The 20,493-nt window shown below is 41.6% G+C and overlaps 7 non-coding genes across 7 annotated transcripts; all 7 read left to right on the top strand.

Moving 5' to 3' along the window:
* The first annotated feature begins 1,376 nt into the window (after positions 1–1,376).
* On the top strand, positions 1,377–1,448 carry TRNAP-UGG (transfer RNA proline (anticodon UGG)). Its single transcript has one exon. It is a non-coding gene; the product is annotated as a tRNA-Pro (tRNA).
* A 2,325-nt stretch (positions 1,449–3,773) lies between these two features.
* On the top strand, positions 3,774–3,845 carry TRNAP-UGG (transfer RNA proline (anticodon UGG)). The gene has a single exon. It is a non-coding gene; the product is annotated as a tRNA-Pro (tRNA).
* Positions 3,846–8,557: 4,712 nt separating this feature from the next.
* Positions 8,558–8,629, top strand: TRNAS-UGA (transfer RNA serine (anticodon UGA)). Its single transcript has one exon. It is a non-coding gene; the product is annotated as a tRNA-Ser (tRNA).
* Positions 8,630–10,944: 2,315 nt separating this feature from the next.
* TRNAP-UGG (transfer RNA proline (anticodon UGG)) lies at positions 10,945–11,016 on the top strand. The gene has a single exon. It is a non-coding gene; the product is annotated as a tRNA-Pro (tRNA).
* A 2,325-nt stretch (positions 11,017–13,341) lies between these two features.
* On the top strand, positions 13,342–13,413 carry TRNAP-UGG (transfer RNA proline (anticodon UGG)). Its single transcript has one exon. It is a non-coding gene; the product is annotated as a tRNA-Pro (tRNA).
* Positions 13,414–16,072: 2,659 nt separating this feature from the next.
* TRNAV-CAC (transfer RNA valine (anticodon CAC)) lies at positions 16,073–16,145 on the top strand. The gene has a single exon. It is a non-coding gene; the product is annotated as a tRNA-Val (tRNA).
* A 1,970-nt stretch (positions 16,146–18,115) lies between these two features.
* TRNAP-UGG (transfer RNA proline (anticodon UGG)) lies at positions 18,116–18,187 on the top strand. Its single transcript has one exon. It is a non-coding gene; the product is annotated as a tRNA-Pro (tRNA).
* Positions 18,188–20,493: the final 2,306 nt, after the last annotated feature.

Here is a 20,493-nt window from a genome sequence, read left to right as displayed (position 1 = left end):
AAAGCTGCATCTGCTTTTGTTGTGTAGTGGTAATCAGGTTTACCTGACGTGTGAAAGCCCCATGCTTTGAAAGTACACAGTAACAAAGAAACCGATGACTTTTATAAAAAGGTGTCATGTGTGTCTCTTACTTTGCACAAAAAGTGCCAGAGATGACTTCATTTGCAATCACTTGAAAAGTAGGGATTCTCCAATAAATGGTAAATGGTTGAAACAAATCTGAAGAAATGCATGACATACCTGTGTGTGTGTGTGTACGCATGTATGTATATATAGGGAGAGAGAGAGCGTCAATATAAACAGACTTTATTTCAATCAAGCTGTCTTTTCTATCCTTCAGGAGCAGAATGTTCTGATCATCAGCGCTCCAGAATGTAGTGTTTTCTTGGCAAGCATCACATATTGTGATGTGTTAGCTAAAAGTTCCATATCCTAGAGACTGATATATTCCTCTGTACTTGTACCTTGGGGATTCATCAAAACCTGGCATCATAAGCAGCTTTCTACTGCCACAGACTGGACAGCGAAACAATTTAAAATATCCCAGAAAAAGAAAATAAGCATGCTTAATCAGAGCTTTCTGGACAGGAAGGACATTTGAGCAAGTGAGGAATAAGCACTGCTTTTGTTAATTTGCATAGGCAGAATAGAGACTTCTGGGAAAAGGCCGAAATTACAGTCACAGAAAATGGCTGCATCTATAGAGAACGCTAAGAAGTGTTGGCAGCTTTTCCTCTGACCCTGACCACTTTTACAAGCAATCCTATGATAGTCAGCAGGACCCACCCTAAAAAGGAAGGGGCATCCACTTGGACCCTTTCCACCTTTTCTAAATCTCGCCTGATTGAGCACTGATTGAGCAGATAAGCACATGTCATTCTCATTTCAGAAAGGTATTGGTTAGCTTGCTGCTAGCAGCTCAGTTATGTTATGATGTTAGAGGCTATGCAAGGAATGCTTTCGTCCAGCGATATGCAGTTTTTATTGCGCCTTGCATTCAGCAGGAAGATCTTTAGCTTGAATCTGTGACCTAGGTATTCACCTTGGTATTTCTTTTGGCACAAAGTGAAGGAGTATTTGAGAGAAAATGCACAATGTGTTTCTTATGTTGTTATGAACAACTTGTTACTCTTTCTCATTAAGCTTCAGCCACTGCAGAAATATATAAATAAGGGCTGACTTCCTGTAAGACGTGTCCAAAGCTGGGACGGAATAAAAGGAGACACTTGTAAATGATAGTGCTATCGTTTGAGAAAGGGTAAGTTGAGACTGACTTTCATGCGTATTCACAGACCAAGCATCATAAAGATACCAGCATGATCTTCATTGCGGGCTTAGAGCCGGTATTAGCTTTTGAGAGGTAAGAGGATTTTGAGGGCTCGTTGGTCTAGGGGTATGATTCTCGCTTTGGGTGCGAGAGGTCCCGGGTTCAAATCCCGGACGAGCCCTTTTCTTGGTACTCTTTTCAAGTTGTTTTGAAGTTTGCGTTTCAAAACCAACATCAATTTTTTCTTTGCAGTAGTGGATAATTCTTTGCTAGAGTCTCATGCTTTAGCCCTGCCCAGTCTGAGCTAATACCAAACATCTGGTCTTGCATGGCATGTACGAGCGTTCAGCTAGGGATGTCGGGCAGGTTGCATGAAAGAAATCTAAAGCCAGAGGCCCATGGAATAGCCAGTTCGGAGCAGTTTCATTACAGAAAAATCAACTGTAGGTATCTGTTTCTGTAGTGTAGTGGTTATCACGTTTGCCTCACACGCGAAAGGTCCCCGGTTTGAAACCGGGCAGAAACAGTTGTTATATTGTGTTGGCTACAATGTTGATAGGTGCCGTTTTGCCATGGAATTGTCCAAGCCCTGAAGATTATTTCATGCAATCTCGTTCCAAGAAAGGGAATTCTCTCAAAACACTAAAGTAATCGGCGTGTGGATGTATCTGTTGGTTCTCAGACCTTGCTTTCAAAAGAGCCCTGCAATCGGTTCACTGCTCACCTAGAACAAGCATTAACATGGAGAATTGTTGGCACCAACAGGAATCTTATTTTAGTGGAGTGTTTCTGGCTTTGAGTGCAGAGGCCCTCGGCTCAATTCCAAGATGATCCTTCTCAAGGTGATGATACAAATGCATTGTCACCTTTACGTTTAATGTCAGAATCATTTATTTCCAGTTGGTGGTGTAAGAATGTTTGCAACAGTATGGCGATTTTTCCTAGCCATGCATGAATGAAAGCATATCACTCGCCTTTAGGTGTTTTTCTAATACATTGATATTTGCATCTTCCTTCCTAGCCTGCATGTTTGACTATCTTACAGGCTGCATGTAATAAGTATCACATCAGGGCCCTTCTTCTACTCAATTCACAACTGTTCTATCACGACATAGATAAGAAAGCTGCATCTGCTTTTGTTGTGTAGTGGTAATCAGGTTTACCTGATGTGTGAAAGCCCCATGCTTTGAAAGTACACAGTAACAAAGAAACCGATGACTTTTATAAAAAGGTGTCATGTGTGTCTCTTACTTTGCACAAAAAGTGCCAGAGATGACTTCATTTGCAGTCACTTGAAAAGTAGGGATTCTCCAATAAATGGTAAATGGTTGAAACAAATCTGAAGAAATGCATGACATACCTGTGTGTGTGTGTGTACGCATGTATGTATATATAGGGAGAGAGAGAGCGTCAATATAAACAGACTTTATTTCAATCAAGCTGTCTTTTCTATCCTTCAGGAGCAGAATGTTCTGATCATCAGCGCTCCAGAATGTAGTGTTTTCTTGGCAAGCATCACATATTGTGATGTGTTAGCTAAAAGTTCCATATCCTAGAGACTGATATATTCCTCTGTACTTGTACCTTGGGGATTCATCAAAACCTGGCATCATAAGCAGCTTTCTACTGCCACAGACTGGACAGCGAAACAATTTAAAATATCCCAGAAAAAGAAAATAAGCATGCTTAATCAGAGCTTTCTGGACAGGAAGGACATTTGAGCAAGTGAGGAATAAGCACTGCTTTTGTTAATTTGCATAGGCAGAATAGAGACTTCTGGGAAAAGGCCGAAATTACAGTCACAGAAAATGGCTGCATCTATAGAGAACGCTAAGAAGTGTTGGCAGCTTTTCCTCTGACCCTGGCCACTTTTACAAGCAATCCTATGATAGTGAGCAGGACCCACCCTAAAAAGGAAGGGGCATCCACTTGGACCCTTTCCACCTTTTCTAAATCTCGCCTGATCGAGCCTGATTGAGCACTGATTGAGCAGATAAGCACATGTCATTCTCATTTCAGAAAGGTATTGGTTAGCTTGCTGCTAGCAGCTCAGTTATGTTATGATGTTAGAGGCTATGCAAGGAATGCTTTAGTCCAGCGATATGCAGTTTTTATTGCGCCTTGCATTCAGCAGGAAGATCTTTAGCTTGAATCTGTGGCCTAGGTATTCACCTTGGTATTTCTTTTGGCACAAAGTGAAGGAGTATTTGAGAGAAAATGCACAATGTGTTTCTTATGTTGTTATGAACAACTTGTTACTCTTTCTCATTAAGCTTCAGCCACTGCAGAAATATATAAATAAGGGCTGACTTCCTGTAAGACGTGTCCAAAGCTGGGACGGAATAAAAGGAGACACTTGTAAATGATAGTGCTATCGTTTGAGAAAGGGTAAGTTGAGACTGACTTTCATGCGTATTCACAGACCAAGCATCATAAAGATACCAGCATGATCTTCATTGCGGGCTTAGAGCCGGTATTAGCTTTTGAGAGGTAAGAGGATTTTGAGGGCTCGTTGGTCTAGGGGTATGATTCTCGCTTTGGGTGCGAGAGGTCCCGGGTTCAAATCCCGGACGAGCCCTTTTCTTGGTACTCTTTTCAAGTTGTTTTGAAGTTTGCGTTTCAAAACCAACATCAATTTTTTCTTTGCAGTAGTGGATAATTCTTTGCTAGAGTCTCATGCTTCAGCCCTGCCCAGTCTGAGCTAATACCAAACATCTGGTCTTGCATGGCATGTACGAGCGTTCAGCTAGGGATGTCGGGCAGGTTGCATGAAAGAAATCTAAAGCCAGAGGCCCATGGAATAGCCAGTTCGGAGCAGTTTCATTACAGAAAAATCAACTGTAGGTATCTGTTTCTGTAGTGTAGTGGTTATCACGTTTGCCTCACACGCGAAAGGTCCCCGGTTCGAAACCGGGCAGAAACAGTTGTTATATTGTGTTGGCTACAATGTTGATAGGTGCCGTTTTGCCATGGAATTGTCCAAGCCCTGAAGATTATTTCATGCAATCTCGTTCCAAGAAAGGGAATGCTCTCAAAACACTAAAGTAATCGGCGTGTGGATGTATCTGTTTGTTCTCAGACCTTGCTTTCAAAAGAGCCCTGCAATCGGTTCACTGCTCACCTAGAACAAGCATTAACATGGAGAATTGTTGGCAACAACAGGAATTTTATTTTAGTGGAGTGTTTCTGGCTTTGAGTGCAGAGGCCCTCGGCTCAATTCCAAGATGATCCTTCTCAAGGTGATGATACAAATGCATTGTCACCTTTACGTTTAATGTCAGAATCATTTATTTCCAGTTGGTGGTGTAAGAATGTTTGCAACAGTATGGCGATTTTTCCTAGCCATGCATGAATGAAAGCATATCACTCGCCTTTAGGTGTTTTTCTAATACATTGATATTTGCATCTTCCTTCCTAGCCTGCATGTTTGACTATCTTACAGGCTGCATGTAATAAGTATCACATCAGGGCCCTTCTTCTACTCAATTCACAACTGTTCTATCACGACATAGATAAGAAAGCTGCATCTGCTTTTGTTGTGTAGTGGTAATCAGGTTTACCTGACGTGTGAAAGCCCCATGCTTTGAAAGTACACAGTAACAAAGAAACCGATGACTTTTATAAAAAGGTGTCATGTGTGTCTCTTACTTTGCACAAAAAGTGCCAGAGATGACTTCATTTGCAGTCACTTGAAAAGTAGGGATTCTCCAATAAATGGTAAATGGTTGAAACAAATCTGAAGAAATGCATGACATACCTGTGTGTGTGTGTGTACGCATGTATGTATATATAGGGAGAGAGAGAGCGTCAATATAAACAGACTTTATTTCAATCAAGCTGTCTTTTCTATCCTTCAGGAGCAGAATGTTCTGATCATCAGCGCTCCAGAATGTAGTGTTTTCTTGGCAAGCATCACATATTGTGATGTGTTAGCTAAAAGTTCCATATCCTAGAGACTGATATATTCCTCTGTACTTGTACCTTGGGTTTTCATCAAAACCTGGCATCATAAGCAGCTTTCTACTGCCACAGACTGGACAGCGAAACAATTTAAAATATCCCAGAAAAAGAAAATAAGCATGCTTAATCAGAGCTTTCTGGACAGGAAGGACATTTGAGCAAGTGAGGAATAAGCACTGCTTTTGTTAATTTGCATAGGCAGAATAGAGACTTCTGGGAAAAGGCCGAAATTACAGTCACAGAAAATGGCTGCATCTATAGAGAACGCTAAGAAGTGTTGGCAGCTTTTCCTCTGACCCTGGCCACTTTTACAAGCAATCCTATGATAGTCAGCAGGACCCACCCTAAAAAGGAAGGGGCATCCACTTGGACCCTTTCCACCTTTTCTAAATCTCGCCTGATTGAGCACTGATTGAGCAGATAAGCACATGTCATTCTCATTTCAGAAAGGTATTGGTTAGCTTGCTGCTAGCAGCTCAGTTATGTTATGATGTTAGAGGCTATGCAAGGAATGCTTTCGTCCAGCGATATGCAGTTTTTATTGCGCCTTGCATTCAGCAGGAAGATCTTTAGCTTGAATCTGTGACCTAGGTATTCACCTTGGTATTTCTTTTGGCACAAAGTGAAGGAGTATTTGAGAGAAAATGCACAATGTGTTTCTTATGTTGTTATGAACAACTTGTTACTCTTTCTCATTAAGCTTCAGCCACTGCAGAAATATATAAATAAGGGCTGACTTCCTGTAAGACGTGTCCAAAGCTGGGACGGAATAAAAGGAGACACTTGTAAATGATAGTGCTATCGTTTGAGAAAGGGTAAGTTGAGACTGACTTTCATGCGTATTCACAGACCAAGCATCATAAAGATACCAGCATGATCTTCATTGCGGGCTTAGAGCCGGTATTAGCTTTTGAGAGGTAAGAGGATTTTGAGGGCTCGTTGGTCTAGGGGTATGATTCTCGCTTTGGGTGCGAGAGGTCCCGGGTTCAAATCCCGGACCAGCCCTTTTCTTGGTACTCTTTTCAAGTTGTTTTGAAGTTTGCGTTTCAAAACCAACATCAATTTTTTCTTTGCAGTAGTGGATAATTCTTTGCTAGAGTCTCATGCTTCAGCCCTGCCCAGTCTGAGCTAATACCAAACATCTGGTCTTGCATGGCATGTACGAGCGTTCAGCTAGGGATGTCGGGCAGGTTGCATGAAAGAAATCTAAAGCCAGAGGCCCATGGAATAGCCAGTTCGGAGCAGTTTCATTACAGAAAAATCAACTGTAGGTATCTGTTTCTGTAGTGTAGTGGTTATCACGTTTGCCTCACACGCGAAAGGTCCCCGGTTCGAAACCGGGCAGAAACAGTTGTTATATTGTGTTGGCTACAATGTTGATAGGTGCCGTTTTGCCATGGAATTGTCCAAGCCCTGAAGATTATTTCATGCAATCTCGTTCCAAGAAAGGGAATGCTCTCAAAACACTAAAGTAATCGGCGTGTGGATGTATCTGTTTGTTCTCAGACCTTGCTTTCAAAAGAGCCCTGCAATCAGTTCACTGCTCACCTAGAACAAGCATTAACATGGAGAATTGTTGGCACCAACAGGAATCTTATTTTAGTGGAGTGTTTCTGGCTTTGAGTGCAGAGGCCCTCGGCTCAATTCCAAGATGATCCTTCTCAAGGTGATGATACAAATGCATTGTCACCTTTACGTTTAATGTCAGAATCATTTATTTCCAGTTGGTGGTGTAAGAATGTTTGCAACAGTATGGCGATTTTTCCTAGCCATGCATGAATGAAAGCATATCACTCGCCTTTAGGTGTTTTTCTAATACATTGATATTTGCATCTTCCTTCCTAGCCTGCATGTTTGACTATCTTACAGGCTGCATGTAATAAGTATCACATCAGGGCCCTTCTTCTACTCAATTCACAACTGTTCTATCACGACATAGATAAGAAAGCTGCATCTGCTTTTGTTGTGTAGTGGTAATCAGGTTTACCTGACGTGTGAAAGCCCCATGCTTTGAAAGTACACAGTAACAAAGAAACCGATGACTTTTATAAAAAGGTGTCATGTGTGTCTCTTACTTTGCACAAAAAGTGCCAGAGATGACTTCATTTGCAGTCACTTGAAAAGTAGGGATTCTCCAATAAATGGTAAATGGTTGAAACAAATCTGAAGAAATGCATGACATACCTGTGTGTGTGTGTGTACGCATGTATGTATATATAGGGAGAGAGAGAGCGTCAATATAAACAGACTTTATTTCAATCAAGCTGTCTTTTCTATCCTTCAGGAGCAGAATGTTCTGATCATCAGCGCTCCAGAATGTAGTGTTTTCTTGGCAAGCATCACATATTGTGATGTGTTAGCTAAAAGTTCCATATCCTAGAGACTGATATATTCCTCTGTACTTGTACCTTGGGTTTTCATCAAAACCTGGCATCATAAGCAGCTTTCTACTGCCACAGACTGGACAGCGAAACAATTTAAAATATCCCAGAAAAAGAAAATAAGCATGCTTAATCAGAGCTTTCTGGACAGGAAGGACATTTGAGCAAGTGAGGAATAAGCACTGCTTTTGTTAATTTGCATAGGCAGAATAGAGACTTCTGGGAAAAGGCCGAAATTACAGTCACAGAAAATGGCTGTATCTATAGAGAACGCTAAGAAGTGTTGGCAGCTTTTCCTCTGACCCTGGCCACTTTTACAAGCAATCCTATGATAGTCAGCAGGACCCACCCTAAAAAGGAAGGGGCATCCACTTGGACCCTTTCCACCTTTTCTAAATCTCGCCTGATCGAGCCTGATTGAGCACTGATTGAGCAGATAAGCACATGTCATTCTCATTTCAGAAAGGTATTGGTTAGCTTGCTGCTAGCAGCTCAGTTATGTTATGATGTTAGAGGCTATGCAAGGAATGCTTTAGTCCAGCGATATGCAGTTTTTATTGCGCCTTGCATTCAGCAGGAAGATCTTTAGCTTGAATCTGTGGCCTAGGTATTCACCTTGGTATTTCTTTTGGCACAAAGTGAAGGAGTATTTAAGAGAAAATGCACAATGTGTTTCTTATGTTGTTATGAACAACTTGTTACTCTTTCTCATTAGGCTTCAGCCACTGAAGAAATATATAAATAAGGGCTGACTTCCTGTAAGACGTGTCCAAAGCTGGGACGGAATAAAAGGAGACACTTGTAAATGATAGTGCTATCGTTTGAGAAAGGGTAAGTTGAGACTGACTTTCATGCGTATTCACAGACCAAGCATCATAAAGATACCAGCATGATCTTCATTGCGGGCTTAGAGCCGGTATTAGCTTTTGAGAGGTAAGAGGATTTTGAGGGCTCGTTGGTCTAGGGGTATGATTCTCGCTTTGAGTGCGAGAGGTCCCGGGTTCAAATCCCGGACGAGCCCTTTTCTTGGTACTCTTTTCAAGTTGTTTTGAAGTTTGCGTTTCAAAACCAACATCAATTTTTTCTTTGCAGTAGTGGATAATTCTTTGCTAGAGTCTCATGCTTCAGCCCTGCCCAGTCTGAGCTAATACCAAACATCTGGTCTTGCATGGCATGTACGAGCGTTCAGCTAGGGATGTCGGGCAGGTTGCATGAAAGAAATCTAAAGCCAGAGGCCCATGGAATAGCCAGTTCGGAGCAGTTTCATTACAGAAAAATCAACTGTAGGTATCTGTTTCTGTAGTGTAGTGGTTATCACGTTTGCCTCACACGCGAAAGGTCCCCGGTTCGAAACCGGGCAGAAACAGTTGTTATATTGTGTTGGCTACAATGTTGATAGGTGCCGTTTTGCCATGGAATTGTCCAAGCCCTGAAGATTATTTCATGCAATCTCGTTCCAAGAAAGGGAATTCTCTCAAAACACTAAAGTAATCGGCGTGTGGATGTATCTGTTGGTTCTCAGACCTTGCTTTCAAAAGAGCCATGCAATCGGTTCACTGCTCACCTAGAACAAGCATTAACATGGAGAATTGTTGGCACCAACAGGAATCTTATTTTAGTGGAGTGTTTCTGGCTTTGAGTGCAGAGGCCCTCGGCTCAATTCCAAGATGATCCTTCTCAAGGTGATGATACAAATGCATTGTCACCTTTACGTTTAATGTCAGAATCATTTATTTCCAGTTGGTGGTGTAAGAATGTTTGCAACAGTATGGCGATTTTTCCTAGCCATGCATGAATGAAAGCATATCACTCGCCTTTAGGTGTTTTTCTAATACATTGATATTTGCATCTTCCTTCTTAGCCTGCATGTTTGACTATCTTACAGGCTGCATGTAATAAGTATCACATCAGGGCCCTTCTTCTACTCAATTCACAACTGTTCTATCACGACATAGATAAGAAAGCTGCATCTGCTTTTGTTGTGTAGTGGTAATCAGGTTTACCTGACGTGTGAAAGCCCCATGCTTTGAAAGTACACAGTAACAAAGAAACCGATGACTTTTATAAAAAGGTGTCATGTGTGTCTCTTACTTTGCACAAAAAGTGCCAGAGATGACTTCATTTGCAATCACTTGAAAAGTAGGGATTCTCCAATAAATGGTAAATGGTTGAAACAAATCTGAAGAAATGAATGACATACCTGTGTGTGTGTGTGTACGCATGTATGTATATATAGGGAGAGAGAGAGCGTCAATATAAACAGACTTTATTTCAATCAAGCTGTCTTTTCTATCCTTCAGGAGCAGAATGTTCTGATCATCAGCGCTCCAGAATGTAGTGTTTTCTTGGCAAGCATCACATATTGTGATGTGTTAGCTAAAAGTTCCATATCCTAGAGACTGATATATTCCTCTGTACTTGTACCTTGGGGATTCATCAAAACCTGGCATCATAAGCAGCTTTCTACTGCCACAGACTGGACAGCGAAACAATTTAAAATATCCCAGAAAAAGAAAATAAGCATGCTTAATCAGAGCTTTCTGGACAGGAAGGACATTTGAGCAAGTGAGGAATAAGCACTGCTTTTGTTAATTTGCATAGGCAGAATAGAGACTTCTGGGAAAAGGCCGAAATTACAGTCACAGAAAATGGCTGCATCTATAGAGAACGCTAAGAAGTGTTGGCAGCTTTTCCTCTGACCCTGACCACTTTTACAAGCAATCCTATGATAGTCAGCAGGACCCACCCTAAAAAGGAAGGGGCATCCACTTGGACCCTTTCCACCTTTTCTAAATCTCGCCTGATTGAGCACTGATTGAGCAGATAAGCACATGTCATTCTCATTTCAGAAAGGTATTGGTTAGCTTGCTGCTAGCAGCTCAGTTATGTTATGATGTTAGAGGCTATGCAAGGAATGCTTTCGTCCAGCGATATGCAGTTTTTATTGCGCCTTGCATTCAGCAGGAAGATCTTTAGCTTGAATCTGTGACCTAGGTATTCACCTTGGTATTTCTTTTGGCACAAAGTGAAGGAGTATTTGAGAGAAAATGCACAATGTGTTTCTTATGTTGTTATGAACAACTTGTTACTCTTTCTCATTAAGCTTCAGCCACTGCAGAAATATATAAATAAGGGCTGACTTCCTGTAAGACGTGTCCAAAGCTGGGACGGAATAAAAGGAGACACTTGTAAATGATAGTGCTATCGTTTGAGAAAGGGTAAGTTGAGACTGACTTTCATGCGTATTCACAGACCAAGCATCATAAAGATACCAGCATGATCTTCATTGCGGGCTTAGAGCCGGTATTAGCTTTTGAGAGGTAAGAGGATTTTGAGGGCTCGTTGGTCTAGGGGTATGATTCTCGCTTTGGGTGCGAGAGGTCCCGGGTTCAAATCCCGGACGAGCCCTTTTCTTGGTACTCTTTTCAAGTTGTTTTGAAGTTTGCGTTTCAAAACCAACATCAATTTTTTCTTTGCAGTAGTGGATAATTCTTTGCTAGAGTCTCATGCTTTAGCCCTGCCCAGTCTGAGCTAATACCAAACATCTGGTCTTGCATGGCATGTACGAGCGTTCAGCTAGGGATGTCGGGCAGGTTGCATGAAAGAAATCTAAAGCCAGAGGCCCATGGAATAGCCAGTTCGGAGCAGTTTCATTACAGAAAAATCAACTGTAGGTATCTGTTTCTGTAGTGTAGTGGTTATCACGTTTGCCTCACACGCGAAAGGTCCCCGGTTTGAAACCGGGCAGAAACAATTGTTATATTGTGTTGGCTACAATGTTGATAGGTGCCGTTTTGCCATGGAATTGTCCAAGCCCTGAAGATTATTTCATGCAATCTCGTTCCAAGAAAGGGAATTCTCTCAAAACACTAAAGTAATCGGCGTGTGGATGTATCTGTTGGTTCTCAGACCTTGCTTTCAAAAGAGCCCTGCAATCGGTTCACTGCTCACCTAGAACAAGCATTAACATGGAGAATTGTTGGCACCAACAGGAATCTTATTTTAGTGGAGTGTTTCTGGCTTTGAGTGCAGAGGCCCTCGGCTCAATTCCAAGATGATCCTTCTCAAGGTGATGATACAAATGCATTGTCACCTTTACGTTTAATGTCAGAATCATTTATTTCTAGTTGGTGGTGTAAGAATGTTTGCAACAGTATGGCGATTTTTCCTAGCCATGCATGAATGAAAGCATATCACTCGCCTTTAGGTGTTTTTCTAATACATTGATATTTGCATCTTCCTTCCTAGCCTGCATGTTTGACTATCTTACAGGCTGCATGTAATAAGTATCACATCAGGGCCCTTCTTCTACTCAATTCACAACTGTTCTATCACGACATAGATAAGAAAGCTGCATCTGCTTTTGTTGTGTAGTGGTAATCAGGTTTACCTGATGTGTGAAAGCCCCATGCTTTGAAAGTACACAGTAACAAAGAAACCGATGACTTTTATAAAAAGGTGTCATGTGTGTCTCTTACTTTGCACAAAAAGTGCCAGAGATGACTTCATTTGCAGTCACTTGAAAAGTAGGGATTCTCCAATAAATGGTAAATGGTTGAAACAAATCTGAAGAAATGCATGACATACCTGTGTGTGTGTGTGTACGCATGTATGTATATATAGGGAGAGAGAGAGCGTCAATATAAACAGACTTTATTTCAATCAAGCTGTCTTTTCTATCCTTCAGGAGCAGAATGTTCTGATCATCAGCGCTCCAGAATGTAGTGTTTTCTTGGCAAGCATCACATATTGTGATGTGTTAGCTAAAAGTTCCATATCCTAGAGACTGATATATTCCTCTGTACTTGTACCTTGGGGATTCATCAAAACCTGGCATCATAAGCAGCTTTCTACTGCCACAGACTGGACAGCGAAACAATTTAAAATATCCCAGAAAAAGAAAATAAGCATGCTTAATCAGAGCTTTCTGGACAGGAAGGACATTTGAGCAAGTGAGGAATAAGCACTGCTTTTGTTAATTTGCATAGGCAGAATAGAGACTTCTGGGAAAAGGCCGAAATTACAGTCACAGAAAATGGCTGCATCTATAGAGAACGCTAAGAAGTGTTGGCAGCTTTTCCTCTGACCCTGGCCACTTTTACAAGCAATCCTATGATAGTGAGCAGGACCCACCCTAAAAAGGAAGGGGCATCCACTTGGACCCTTTCCACCTTTTCTAAATCTCGCCTGATCGAGCCTGATTGAGCACTGATTGAGCAGATAAGCACATGTCATTCTCATTTCAGAAAGGTATTGGTTAGCTTGCTGCTAGCAGCTCAGTTATGTTATGATGTTAGAGGCTATGCAAGGAATGCTTTAGTCCAGCGATATGCAGTTTTTATTGCGCCTTGCATTCAGCAGGAAGATCTTTAGCTTGAATCTGTGGCCTAGGTATTCACCTTGGTATTTCTTTTGGCACAAAGTGAAGGAGTATTTGAGAGAAAATGCACAATGTGTTTCTTATGTTGTTATGAACAACTTGTTACTCTTTCTCATTAAGCTTCAGCCACTGCAGAAATATATAAATAAGGGCTGACTTCCTGTAAGACGTGTCCAAAGCTGGGACGGAATAAAAGGAGACACTTGTAAATGATAGTGCTATCGTTTGAGAAAGGGTAAGTTGAGACTGACTTTCATGCGTATTCACAGACCAAGCATCATAAAGATACCAGCATGATCTTCATTGCGGGCTTAGAGCCGGTATTAGCTTTTGAGAGGTAAGAGGATTTTGAGGGCTCGTTGGTCTAGGGGTATGATTCTCGCTTTGGGTGCGAGAGGTCCCGGGTTCAAATCCCGGACGAGCCCTTTTCTTGGTACTCTTTTCAAGTTGTTTTGAAGTTTGCGTTTCAAAACCAACATCAATTTTTTCTTTGCAGTAGTGGATAATTCTTTGCTAGAGTCTCATGCTTCAGCCCTGCCCAGTCTGAGCTAATACCAAACATCTGGTCTTGCATGGCATGTACGAGCGTTCAGCTAGGGATGTCGGGCAGGTTGCATGAAAGAAATCTAAAGCCAGAGGCCCATGGAATAGCCAGTTCGGAGCAGTTTCATTACAGAAAAATCAACTGTAGGTATCTGTTTCTGTAGTGTAGTGGTTATCACGTTTGCCTCACACGCGAAAGGTCCCCGGTTCGAAACCGGGCAGAAACAGTTGTTATATTGTGTTGGCTACAATGTTGATAGGTGCCGTTTTGCCATGGAATTGTCCAAGCCCTGAAGATTATTTCATGCAATCTCGTTCCAAGAAAGGGAATGCTCTCAAAACACTAAAGTAATCGGCGTGTGGATGTATCTGTTGGTTCTCAGACCTTGCTTTCAAAAGAGCCCTGCAATCGGTTCACTGCTCACCTAGAACAAGCATTAACATGGAGAATTGTTGGCACCAACAGGAATCTTATTTTAGTGGAGTGTTTCTGGCTTTGAGTGCAGAGGCCCTCGGCTCAATTCCAAGATGATCCTTCTCAAGGTGATGATACAAATGCATTGTCACCTTTACGTTTAATGTCAGAATCATTTATTTCCAGTTGGTGGTGTAAGAATGTTTGCAACAGTATGGCGATTTTTCCTAGCCATGCATGAATGAAAGCATATCACTCGCCTTTAGGTGTTTTTCTAATACATTGATATTTGCATCTTCCTTCCTAGCCTGCATGTTTGACTATCTTACAGGCTGCATGTAATAAGTATCACATCAGGGCCCTTCTTCTACTCAATTCACAACTGTTCTATCACGACATAGATAAGAAAGCTGCATCTGCTTTTGTTGTGTAGTGGTAATCAGGTTTACCTGACGTGTGAAAGCCCCATGCTTTGAAAGTACACAGTAACAAAGAAACCGATGACTTTTATAAAAAGGTGTCATGTGTGTCTCTTACTTTGCACAAAAAGTGCCAGAGATGACTTCATTTGCAGTCACTTGAAAAGTAGGGATTCTCCAATAAATGGTAAATGGTTGAAACAAATCTGAAGAATTGCATGACATACCTGTGTGTGTGTGTGTACGCATGTATGTATATATAGGGAGAGAGAGAGCGTCAATATAAACAGACTTTATTTCAATCAAGCTGTCTTTTCTATCCTTCAGGAGCAGAATGTTCTGATCATCAGCGCTCCAGAATGTAGTGTTTTCTTGGCAAGCATCACATATTGTGATGTTTTAGCTAAAAGTTCCATATCCTAGAGACTGATATATTCCTCTGTACTTGTACCTTGGGGATTCATCAAAACCTGGCATCATAAGCAGCTTTCTACTGCCACAGACTGGACAGCGAAACAATTTAAAATATCCCAGAAAAAGAAAATAAGCATGCTTAATCAGAGCTTTCTGGACAGGAAGGACATTTGAGCAAGTGAGGAATAAGCACTGCTTTTGTTAATTTGCATAGGCAGAATAGAGACTTCTGGGAAAAGGCCGAAATTACAGTCACAGAAAATGGCTGCATCTATAGAGAACGCTAAGAAGTGTTGGCAGCTTTTCCTCTGACCCTGGCCACTTTTACAAGCAATCCTATGATAGTCAGCAGGACCCACCCTAAAAAGGAAGGGGCATCCACTTGGACCCTTTCCACCTTTTCTAAATCTCGCCTGATCGAGCCCTGATCGAGCCGATAAGCACATGTAATTCTCATTTCAGAAAGGTATTGGTTAGCTTGCTGCTAGCAGCTCAGTTATGTTATGATGTTAGAGGCTATGCAAGGAATGCTTTAGTCCAGCGATATGCAGTTTTTATTGCGCCTTGCATTCAGCAGGAAGATCTTTAGCTTGAATCTGTGGCCTAGGTATTCACCTTGGTATTTTTTTTGGCACAAAGTGAAGGAGTATTTGAGAGAAAATGCACAATGTGTTTCTTATGTTGTTATGAACAACTTGTTACTCTTTCTCATTAAGCTTCAGCCACTGCAGAAATATATAAATAAGGGCTGACTTCCTGTAAGACGTGTCCAAAGCTGGGACGGAATAAAAGGAGACACTTGTAAATGATAGTGCTATCGTTTGAGAAAGGGTAAGTTGAGACTGACTTTCATGCGTATTCACAGACCAAGCATCATAAAGATACCAGCATGATCTTCATTGCGGGCTTAGAGCCGGTATTAGCTTTTGAGAGGTAAGAGGATTTTGAGGGCTCGTTGGTCTAGGGGTATGATTCTCGCTTTGGGTGCGAGAGGTCCCAGGTTCAAATCCCGGACGAGCCCTTTTCTTGGTACTCTTTTCAAGTTGTTTTGAAGTTTGCGTTTCAAAACCAACATCAATTTTTTCTTTGCAGTAGTGGATAATTCTTTGCTAGAGTCTCATGCTTCAGCCCTGCCCAGTCTGAGCTAATACCACACATCTGGTCTTGCATGGCATGTACGAGCGTTCAGCTAGGGATGTCGGGCAGGTTGCATGAAAGAAATCTAAAGCCAGAGGCCCATGGAATAGCCAGTTCGGAGCAGTTTCATTACAGAAAAATCAACTGTAGGTATCTGTTTCTGTAGTGTAGTGGTTATCACGTTCGCCTCACACGCGAAAGGTCCCCGGTTCGAAACCGGGCAGAAACAGTTGTTATATTGTGTTGGCTACAATGTTGATAGGTGCCGTTTTGCCATGGAATTGTCCAAGCCCTGAAGATTATTTCATGCAATCTCGTTCCAAGAAAGGGAATTCTCTCAAAACACTAAAGTAATCGGCGTGTGGATGTATCTGTTGGTTCTCAGACCTTGCTTTCAAAAGAGCCCTGCAATCGGTTCACTGCTCACCTAGAACAAGCATTAACATGGAGAATTGTTGGCACCAACAGGAATCTTATTTTAGTGGAGTGTTTCTGGCTTTGAGTGCAGAGGCCCTCGGCTCAATTCCAAGATGATCCTTCTCAGGGTGATGATACAAATGCATTGTCACCTTTACGTTTAATGTCAGAATCATTCGTTTCCAGTTGGTGGTGTAAGAATGTTTGCAACAGTATGGCGATTTTTCCTAGCCATGCATGAATGAAAGCATATCACTCGCCTTTAGGTGTTTTTCTAATACATTGATATTTGCATCTTCCTTCCTAGCCTGCATGTTTGACTATCTTACAGGCTGCATGTAATAAGTATCACATCAGGGCCCTTCTTCTACTCAATTCACAACTGTTCTATCACGACATAGATAAGAAAGCTGCATCTGCTTTTGTTGTGTAGTGGTAATCAGGTTTACCTGACGTGTGAAAGCCCCATGCTTTGAAAGTACACAGTAACAAAGAAACCGATGACTTTTATAAAAAGGTGTCATGTGTGTCTCTTACTTTGCACAAAAAGTGCCAGAGATGACTTCATTTGCAGTCACTTGAAAAGTAGGGATTCTCCAATAAATGGTAAATGGTTGAAACAAATCTGAAGAAATGCATGACATACCTGTGTGTGTGTGTGTATGCATGTATGTATATATAGGGAGAGAGAGAGCGTCAATATAAACAGACTTTATTTCAATCAAGCTGTCTTTTCTATCCTTCAGGAGCAGAATGTTCTGATCATCAGCGCTCCAGAATGTAGTGTTTTCTTGGCAAGCATCACATATTGTGATGTGTTAGCTAAAAGTTCCATATCCTAGAGACTGATATATTCCTCTGTACTTGTACCTTGGGTTTTCATCAAAACCTGGCATCATAAGCAGCTTTCTACTGCCACAGACTGGACAGCGAAACAATTTAAAATATCCCAGAAAAAGAAAATAAGCATGCTTAATCAGAGCTTTCTGGACAGGAAGGACATTTGAGCAAGTGAGGAATAAGCACTGCTTTTGTTAATTTGCATAGGCAGAATAGAGACTTCTGGGAAAAGGCCGAAATTACAGTCACAGAAAATGGCTGCATCTATAGAGAACGCTAAGAAGTGTTGGCAGCTTTTCCTCTGACCCTGGCCACTTTTACAAGCAATCCTATGATAGTCAGCAGGACCCACCCTAAAAAGGAAGGGGCATCCACTTGGACCCTTTCCACCTTTTCTAGATCGAGCCTGATTGAGCACTGATTGAGCAGATAAGCACATGTCATTCTCATTTCAGAAAGGTATTGGTTAGCTTGCTGCTAGCAGCTCAGTTATGTTATGATGTTAGAGGCTATGCAAGGAATGCTTTAGTCCAGCGATATGCAGTTTTTATTGCGCCTTGCATTCAGCAGGAAGATCTTTAGCTTGAATCTGTGGCCTAGGTATTCACCTTGGTATTTCTTTTGGCACAAAGTGAAGGAGTATTTGAGAGAAAATGCACAATGTGTTTCTTATGTTGTTATGAACAACTTGTTACTCTTTCTCATTAAGCTTCAGCCACTGCAGAAATATATAAATAAGGGCTGACTTCCTGTAAGACGTGTCCAAAGCTGGGACGGAATAAAAGGAGACACTTGTAAATGATAGTGCTATCGTTTGAGAAAGGGTAAGTTGAGACTGACTTTCATGCGTATTCACAGACCAAGCATCATAAAGATACCAGCATGATCTTCATTGCGGGCTTAGAGCCGGTATTAGCTTTTGAGAGGTAAGAGGATTTTGAGGGCTCGTTGGTCTAGGGGTATGATTCTCGCTTTGGGTGCGAGAGGTCCCGGGTTCAAATCCCGGACGAGCCCTTTTCTTGGTACTCTTTTCAAGTTGTTTTGAAGTTTGCGTTTCAAAACCAACATCAATTTTTTCTTTGCAGTAGTGGATAATTCTTTGCTAGAGTCTCATGCTTCAGCCCTGCCCAGTCTGAGCTAATACCAAACATCTGGTCTTGCATGGCATGTACGAGCGTTCAGCTAGGGATGTCGGGCAGGTTGCATGAAAGAAATCTAAAGCCAGAGGCCCATGGAATAGCCAGTTCGGAGCAGTTTCATTACAGAAAAATCAACTGTAGGTATCTGTTTCTGTAGTGTAGTGGTTATCACGTTTGCCTCACACGCGAAAGGTCCCCGGTTCGAAACCGGGCAGAAACAGTTGTTATATTGTGTTGGCTACAATGTTGATAGGTGCCGTTTTGCAATGGAATTGTCCAAGCCCTGAAGATTATTTCATGCAATCTCGTTCCAAGAAAGGGAATGCTCTCAAAACACTAAAGTAATCGGCGTGTGGATGTATCTGTTGGTTCTCAGACCTTGCTTTCAAAAGAGCCCTGCAATCGGTTCACTGCTCACCTAGAACAAGCATTAACATGGAGAATTGTTGGCACCAACAGGAATCTTATTTTAGTGGAGTGTTTCTGGCTTTGAGTGCAGAGGCCCTCGGCTCAATTCCAAGATGATCCTTCTCAAGGTGATGATACAAATGCATTGTCACCTTTACGTTTAATGTCAGAATCATTTATTTCCAGTTGGTGGTGTAAGAATGTTTGCAACAGTATGGCGATTTTTCCTAGCCATGCATGAATGAAAGCATATCACTCGCCTTTAGGTGTTTTTCTAATACATTGATATTTGCATCTTCCTTCCTAGCCTGCATGTTTGACTATCTTACAGGCTGCATGTAATAAGTATCACATCAGGGCCCTTCTTCTACTCAATTCACAACTGTTCTATCACGACATAGATAAGAAAGCTGCATCTGCTTTTGTTGTGTAGTGGTAATCAGGTTTACCTGACGTGTGAAAGCCCCATGCTTTGAAAGTACACAGTAACAAAGAAACCGATGACTTTTATAAAAAGGTGTCATGTGTGTCTCTTACTTTGCACAAAAAGTGCCAGAGATGACTTCATTTGCAGTCACTTGAAAAGTAGGGATTCTCCAATAAATGGTAAATGGTTGAAACAAATCTGAAGAAATGCATGACATACCTGTGTGTGTGTGTGTACGCATGTATGTATATATAGGGAGAGAGAGAGCGTCAATATAAACCGACTTTATTTCAATCAAGCTGTCTTTTCTATCCTTCAGGAGCAGAATGTTCTGATCATCAGCGCTCCAGAATGTAGTGTTTTCTTGGCAAGCATCACATATTGTGATGTTTTAGCTAAAAGTTCCATATCCTAGAGACTGATATATTCCTCTGTACTTGTACCTTGGGGATTCATCAAAACCTGGCATCATAAGCAGCTTTCTACTGCCACAGACTGGACAGCGAAACAATTTAAAATATCCCAGAAAAAGAAAATAAGCATGCTTAATCAGAGCTTTCTGGACAGGAAGGACATTTGAGCAAGTGAGGAATAAGCACTGCTTTTGTTAATTTGCATAGGCAGAATAGAGACTTCTGGGAAAAGGCCGAAATTACAGTCACAGAAAATGGCTGCATCTATAGAGAACGCTAAGAAGTGTTGGCAGCTTTTCCTCTGACCCTGGCCACTTTTACAAGCAATCCTATGATAGTCAGCAGGACCCACCCTAAAAAGGAAGGGGCATCCACTTGGACCCTTTCCACCTTTTCTAAATCTCGCCTGATCGAGCCCTGATCGAGCCGATAAGCACATGTAATTCTCATTTCAGAAAGGTATTGGTTAGCTTGCTGCTAGCAGCTCAGTTATGTTATGATGTTAGAGGCTATGCAAGGAATGCTTTAGTCCAGCGATATGCAGTTTTTATTGCGCCTTGCATTCAGCAGGAAGATCTTTAGCTTGAATCTCTGGCCTAGGTATTCACCTTGGTATTTTTTTTGGCACAAAGTGAAGGAGTATTTGAGAGAAAATGCACAATGTGTTTCTTATGTTGTTATGAACAACTTGTTACTCTTTCTCATTAAGCTTCAGCCACTGCAGAAATATATAAATAAGGGCTGACTTCCTGTAAGACGTGTCCAAAGCTGGGACGGAATAAAAGGAGACACTTGTAAATGATAGTGCTATCGTTTGAGAAAGGGTAAGTTGAGACTGACTTTCATGCGTATTCACAGACCAAGCATCATAAAGATACCAGCATGATCTTCATTGCGGGCTTAGAGCCGGTATTAGCTTTTGAGAGGTAAGAG

The sequence above is a fragment of the Triturus cristatus genome, chromosome 8 (assembly GCF_964204655.1).
Source record: "Triturus cristatus chromosome 8, aTriCri1.1, whole genome shotgun sequence".
Classification (NCBI taxonomy): Eukaryota; Metazoa; Chordata; class Amphibia; order Caudata; family Salamandridae; genus Triturus; species Triturus cristatus.
This window is presented reverse-complemented; position numbering and strand designations above follow the sequence as displayed.